General features: G+C 33.6%; 1 long non-coding RNA gene across 1 annotated transcript; it reads right to left on the reverse strand.

The window, feature by feature from the left end:
- Nucleotides 1-1,438: 1,438 nt before the first annotated feature.
- Nucleotides 1,439-6,054, reverse strand: LOC132736176 (uncharacterized). The gene is made up of 2 exons (XR_009626556.1): nucleotides 5,582-6,054; nucleotides 1,439-3,809 (listed from the first exon to the last, which is right to left on the reverse strand). It is a non-coding gene; the product is annotated as an uncharacterized LOC132736176 (long non-coding RNA).
- Between the last annotated feature and the right edge of the window lie 640 nt (nucleotides 6,055-6,694).

The following is a 6,694-nucleotide window of genomic DNA, read 5'->3' on the forward strand; positions in this document are numbered from 1 at the left end:
AACCCAAACCAATCACAAACAGTTTTCTTGTTTACTGCATCATATATTTCACATAAGACGAACATTTTGACAATTTTACTGATCGAAAACGAACGTATTTAAAATCTTGATCACTAGACGCTGTAAATCTCAGTCTGATTTCTATGCGTTCATCCCTTGAATATTCGACCACGATTTTCGGACGAATTTTCGTCCACAGACGTCTGCGAAATGAACAATTTTTTTTATGAAAATAAATTATTTTGGAGCGGAAAGATTTTGATACGGGCGGGCGAGGATGAGAGTCTAAAAATTAATTTTCTGTGGCCTTATCAAGGCTCTTTGACTATGTTCAATTGGGGCAAACAAATTTTTCAGATCCATATGAAAGTTATAGATCTTTGAGATTGACCTATTATGCTCTCAAAAAAGTGTTTAAAATTTCAACTCTCTTCAAAACCAGATGTCAATGGAAAATGAAAATATTTGAGGTGGTACACCAAAAGGCAAATAATATTAGTTGGTATATAATAAATGTAAATATGAGTCTAAAAGGGGCATTAGAGTAGAGTTACTTCCTCCTGTGTACAGGTTGGGGGGCATGATGGTGAACAAGTGCGCAAAGTTTCAAAGCCATATTTCAATGGACATTGAAAATATTTGAAAGGGTACGCAAACTTTAACAAAAGTGGTTACGTCAACACTCGAGTGAGTTAAAGGGACTCCTTTGAGGTATTTTGACATGATGGGACTGAAAATATTTTTTCCAAATAAATGTACCATTTGATGTAGGTTTAGACCACTAATCTTTGTGCAAAATTCAGATCATTTGCGCACTACGTTTTTTCCAGAATAATTATTCAAATTGTAAAAAATGACCCAAAATTAAAAGCGTTTAAACGCTTTTCACTCAAATTGGGCTAAGAAAATCATTAAAATACGATTTTCAATTTATTTCATAGTATATTTCTTAACTATGTTTGCATATATTTCTGTTTAAAGTGCCCCAGCTCATTATGTAAGAAATTTAACTGTTATGTTTTTAGGCTTTTAAACCTCAGTGGAGTCCCTTTAAAACTAGGAATTAGCTCTATTTATTCTTCTTAAATATCTAGTCAAGGTAACAATGCCTTTTAAAGGATTTAATTCAGGGTCAATTCAATTTCTAACTATAATCAGAGAGCCAACACTCTACCACTATGAGAAAGGGATGAATAATGAGTAATTGATGTAAACAGATAATGAAAGGATACTGAATTTGAGCTATATTAAACTGACTTGCCTATCTTTCAATCTTATCATTTTAGGGAAAATTTCAAAATATATACTAAATGAATTGTGAACAATGATCAGACAATTTTTGTGGATATCACTATAAAATCTATCAACTTCATTAAAATTTTCTTCCCCTCTGCTTTTATCATGGCTTGGGACATGCTAGTTATTAAACTAGGCAGCATTGGAAGAGTTAAACCTCAGTACCATGTTTAGTGTGTTAAATGGACTTAAATCCATCTTTCAATTTAATTACTTTATTTTTCAGAAAATTTCAAAATATGTTCTGTCTGAATTAAGTGAACAGTGCAGACCATGATAAGAACATTTTTGTTGATTTCGCTATAAAATCTATTAACTTCATTTCTTCCCCTCTGCTTTTATCATGGCTTGGGACATGCTAGTTATTAAAACTATGCAGCATTGGAAGAAATAAACCTAACCAGGCTTAGTATGTTAAATGGACTTATATCCATCTTTCAATTTAATTACTTTATTTTTCGGAAAGTTTCAAAATTATGTTCTGTCTGAATAGTGAACAGTGCAGACCATGATCAGATAATTTTTGTTGATTTCGCTATAAAATCTATTAACTTCATTTCTTCCCCTCTGCTTTTATCATGGCTTGGGACATGCTAGTTATTAAAACTAGGCAGCATTGGAAGAAGTGTAGTCATAGTATACGTCGAACGGTTTATACGCGCGACTGAATGGACGTTTTATTTTTATTTTATATTATTATTATTATAACGCGCTACACTTCTCCCACCATTCAGTTAACGAAGCTTAATTATGTTGTTGGTATGTGATTTGTTTGTTTTTCTTATTTGTTTTTTTTTATAATTAGTATTTTTATGTTTTTATTATTATTTCTTTTATTTTTTTTTTTTATAATTAGTATTTTTATGTTTTTATTATTATTTCTTTTATTTTTTTTTTTTATAATTAGTATTTTTATGTTTTTATTATTATTTCTTTTATAATTTTTTTTATAATTAGTATTTTTATGTTTTTATTATTATTTCTTTTATAATTTTTTTTAATTACTATTTGTATTATTATAACTTTTTTTATAACTTTTTTATGTTAATTTTATACCTTTTTTTATATACACATTTTTCAAGCATATTTTTATAACACATTTGTTTACATTCTGGTATATTTTTAAAATTCTTTTAAAACATTTATTTTTACCACCTTTTGCACCATAACTTTTCATATTATATAGACAATTCATAGCATATCATACCAATGTTAACATATGTGTTAACCCTTAGAATTGACCATCTTTGTGCTTAAAATTTCTAACTCTAGAACAGAAATTGCATAAAGACACATGATGAGCTCTGAACCGAAAGTTAGTATGTGCATGTTATACCAACATCAAAGATGCACAATTTTTACCTAAAACCCTTTTTTAAATTATAATTTTGCGATATTTTTTTTTACCAAACATTATTCATATCATCTTATGAAATAATGGGGAATATTATGGAGCATACAGCCTACCAGAAACAACTTTAATATTATATTCTTTATTCACATTCTCATACAAGTATTTTTATACCCAAGTTTTTATTTTTACTATTAATTAAAAAAACCTTTGACATGTTAAACGGGATTTCTCGCGAAACAGCCAAACAGGAACCAGATACAATTTAATACCCTTTTATGATACCTTTTTCATACAAATTATTCATACAAGTTATTTTGATACACACATTATTTTTTACAAATCACATCTTACTAATCTTTCTTTAACCCAATTTTATACCCATGTTTTATACACACTTTTTATACCTTTTTTTATACACAATTTTTATACCAATATTTTATGTATACACATTTTTATACACAATCTTATACACATTTTTGAAACTCACTTCTTTGACATGTTTACAGTTAAACTATTATTTGTGATATTTTCCAATCCTTTTTTTGCATTTAATACCCATTATGCATTTAATACTGATAGTGAAACAAAGATATCACCGAGCCGACCAGTAACAAATCTATATCCATTTATTTTACCAATTTTCATACAATTTTTTATACACATTTTCTTCAATATACATCCTTTTACATATAATAAATAAAACCTGTTTGGCATGCGCAAAATACATGTATTAATAATCAGAATGTGGCGGGAATGTTTGTCAGTATACAATAAAAATTAAACAAAAAACGCCGAAGAATGCTATGTCGCGCGAAGTATGTTACGTCGAGCGGCTGGTCAACCTAGTCCGTAAAATTCAACATCAACCATAATCATCAACACGATTACTAGCAAGTCATGTGGGAGCAGGGTAATAAAACGGCCAGGTGTCTAAATTATCAGGAGCAATTATGCATACAAATCATCAAAATAAAAATAAGCAGGCAAATAACAAAGGCATTCAATACGATAGGCTAATGAAAAATGCAAATGACACAATAAAGTTGTTAAATATCAACACACCTGCACGCCATTTCTTCCATCTTCGTCATGCGACTCTCACTCCTAAATAGGTTCTTAATTCTTCTTCTTTTTCTTCTTCTTCCAGTAAAACCTGTGACTGAGAGATCAAATTTATTTTCAAACCTTTTATACATGATTTTACGTAGAGAGTATGGACCCCCAGCCAATGTGCGGCTGAAAGACCAGATTTTTAATACCTTTTAACACATGTTTTTATGTTGAGAGTAAGGACCCTCTGTAAGACCATATTTTTTTTATACCTTTTTACACGTTTTAACCTCGAGAGTATGGACCCACAGCCAACCTGCGGCTGAGAGACCAGATTATTTTATACCTTTTTATACATGTAGTATGGACCCCCAGCCAAACTGCGGCTGAAAGACCAGATTTTTTTAAAACCTTTTTATACATGTAGTACGGACCCCCAGCCAACCTGCGGCTAAGAGACCAGATTATTTTATACCTTTTTATACATGTAGTACGGACCCCCAGCCAAACTGCGGCTGAAAGACCAGATTTTTTTAATACCTTTTTATACATGTAGTACGGACCCCCAGCCAAACTGCGGCTAAGAGACCAGATTATTTTATACCTTTTTATACATGTAGTACGCACCCCCAGCCAACCTGCGGCTAAGAGACCAGATTATTTTATACCTTTTTATACATGTAGTACGGACCCCCAGCCAAACTGCGGCTGTAAGACCAGATTTTTTTATACCTTTTTATACATGTAGTACGGACCCCCAGCCAAACTGCGGCTAAGAGACCAGATTATTTTATATCTTTTTATACATGTAGTACAGACCCCCAGCCAAACTGCGGCTGAAAGACCAGATTTTTTTAATACCTTTTTATACATGTAGTACGGACCCCCAGCCAAACTGTGGCTAAGAGACCAGATTATTTTATACCTTTTAATACATGTAGTACGAACCCAGCCAAACTGCAGCTGAAAGACCAGATTTTTTTTATACCTTTTTACATGTTTTAACCTCGAGAGTTAATGGACCCACAGTCAACCTGCGGCTGAGAGACCAGATTATTTTATACCTTTTTATACATGTAGTACGGACCCCCAGCCAAACTGCGGCTGACAGACCAGATTTTTTTATACCTTTTTACACATGTTTTATGTTGAGAGTATGGACCCCCAGCCAACCTGCGGCTAAGAGACCAGATTATTTTATACCTTTTTATACATGTAGTACGGACCCCCAGCCAAACTGCGGCTGAAAGACCAGATTTTTTTATACCTTTTTATACATGTAGTACGGACCCCCAGCCAACCTGCGGCTAAGAGACCAGATTATTTTATACCTTTTTATACATGTAGTACGGACCCCCAGCCAAACTGCGGCTGAAAGACCAGATTTTTTTTAATACCTTTTTATACATGTAGTACGGACCCCCAGCCAACCTGCGGCTAAGAGACCAGATTATTTTATACCTTTTTATACATGTAGTACGGACCCCCAGCCAAACAGCGGCTGAAAGCCCATATTTTTTCATACCTTTTTACACGTTTTAACCTCGAGAGTATGGACCCACAGCCAACCTGCGGCTGAGAGACAAGCTTTTTTTGTTATACCTTTTAATACCTAATGTATTTATAATCAGAATGCGCAGGGAGAGTTTGTCAAATAACATAAAAAAAATAAACAAAAAACGCCGAAGTTATCTCGCGCGAAGTCGAACAACACGATTACTAGCAAGCCAAGTGGGCGCAGGGTAATAAAACGGCCAGGTGTCTAAATTATCAGGAGCAATAATGTATACAAATCATCAAAATAAAACTAAACAGGCATATAACAAAGGCATAGGATAGGTTAATAAAAGGACACAATAAAGTTGTAAAATATCAACACACCTGCACGCCATTTCTTCTTCCATCTTCGCCATGCGACTCTCCCTTCTAAACAGGCTCTTCTTCTTTTTCTTCTTCTTTCAGTACTGTACATACCTGAAAAATCACAATAAAGTTGTAAAATATTAACACACCTGCAAAATCAACAGAGAACGCCATTTGCCCTCTTCTCCGTGCGACGTTCCCTCCTAAACTGGTCTTTTCTGTGCTCAAATGATCACGTGACCTGTAATGTGTGAAGCGGGAAAATTGTCCGGTTTTTTTCGCCGAACCTCGGTCAACTCTGACCTTTTCATTATAGAAAACAACAATACATTTTTCTAAGTGTTCTTTTGTTAAAATAAATATGTTGGGGTCGCAACTTTTCGGCCCTTTCCGTCAGTCTTCGGACACGCAAACAGGACGTTTCGATCCCAAACCAAATCGGCCCCAGTAGAAAAATCGGCCCCTGGACGTTTCGGCCCTTTTCAGCGAGACGTTTCGGCCCTACTATAGTATATTGCTTGATTGATATTATGGCTTCTGTTTCCTTTTCATGGTAAAATTATATGACCGAATGTTTCGATTTTCACGTGCATGAACAACTAACTCTCCTTACCTGATACATTTAATTAAGGAAGTGGCTAGCCGTACGGGCCCGTACGGCTAGCCAAAAGTTCTAGCCGTACGTGAGTCACGTACGTCTAGCCAGGACACACTGTATTGGCTAGCCGTACGGCACTTTTCAAAAATTTATGGAAGGCGAAAGTACATATGTTTATTATGACTTTAAGCGAGGATTTTAGTCAAGAATGTTTACTTTTTTTATAGATTAATCAACGTGTTGGCTTCAGTAAAGAATAAATGTTCGTACTTTAATTGTCATCTCAAGAGGTCGAGAAAAATAGCGTTTGGATGCAGTTAAATAACATCAATTGAAATAGTTTACAAATTTTGATAATAATCCTTTTTTTGTTTCATTAAGTTTAATTTTTAAATGAAAAACAAAACAAAACAATAAAACACCGAAAAAAGTTGTTGTTGGGCTCTGATAATTGTGTCAATTACCGACGGTATAGAAGTTTGTCCATCGTCCATCATTAAGGAAAGTTTGCATTATTAAAATTATTTTTTCCT

Source organism: Ruditapes philippinarum, unplaced genomic scaffold, assembly GCF_026571515.1.
Source record: "Ruditapes philippinarum isolate M1 unplaced genomic scaffold, ASM2657151v2 ctg2163_1_1_1_1, whole genome shotgun sequence".
Lineage (NCBI taxonomy): Eukaryota > Metazoa > Mollusca > Bivalvia > Venerida > Veneridae > Ruditapes > Ruditapes philippinarum.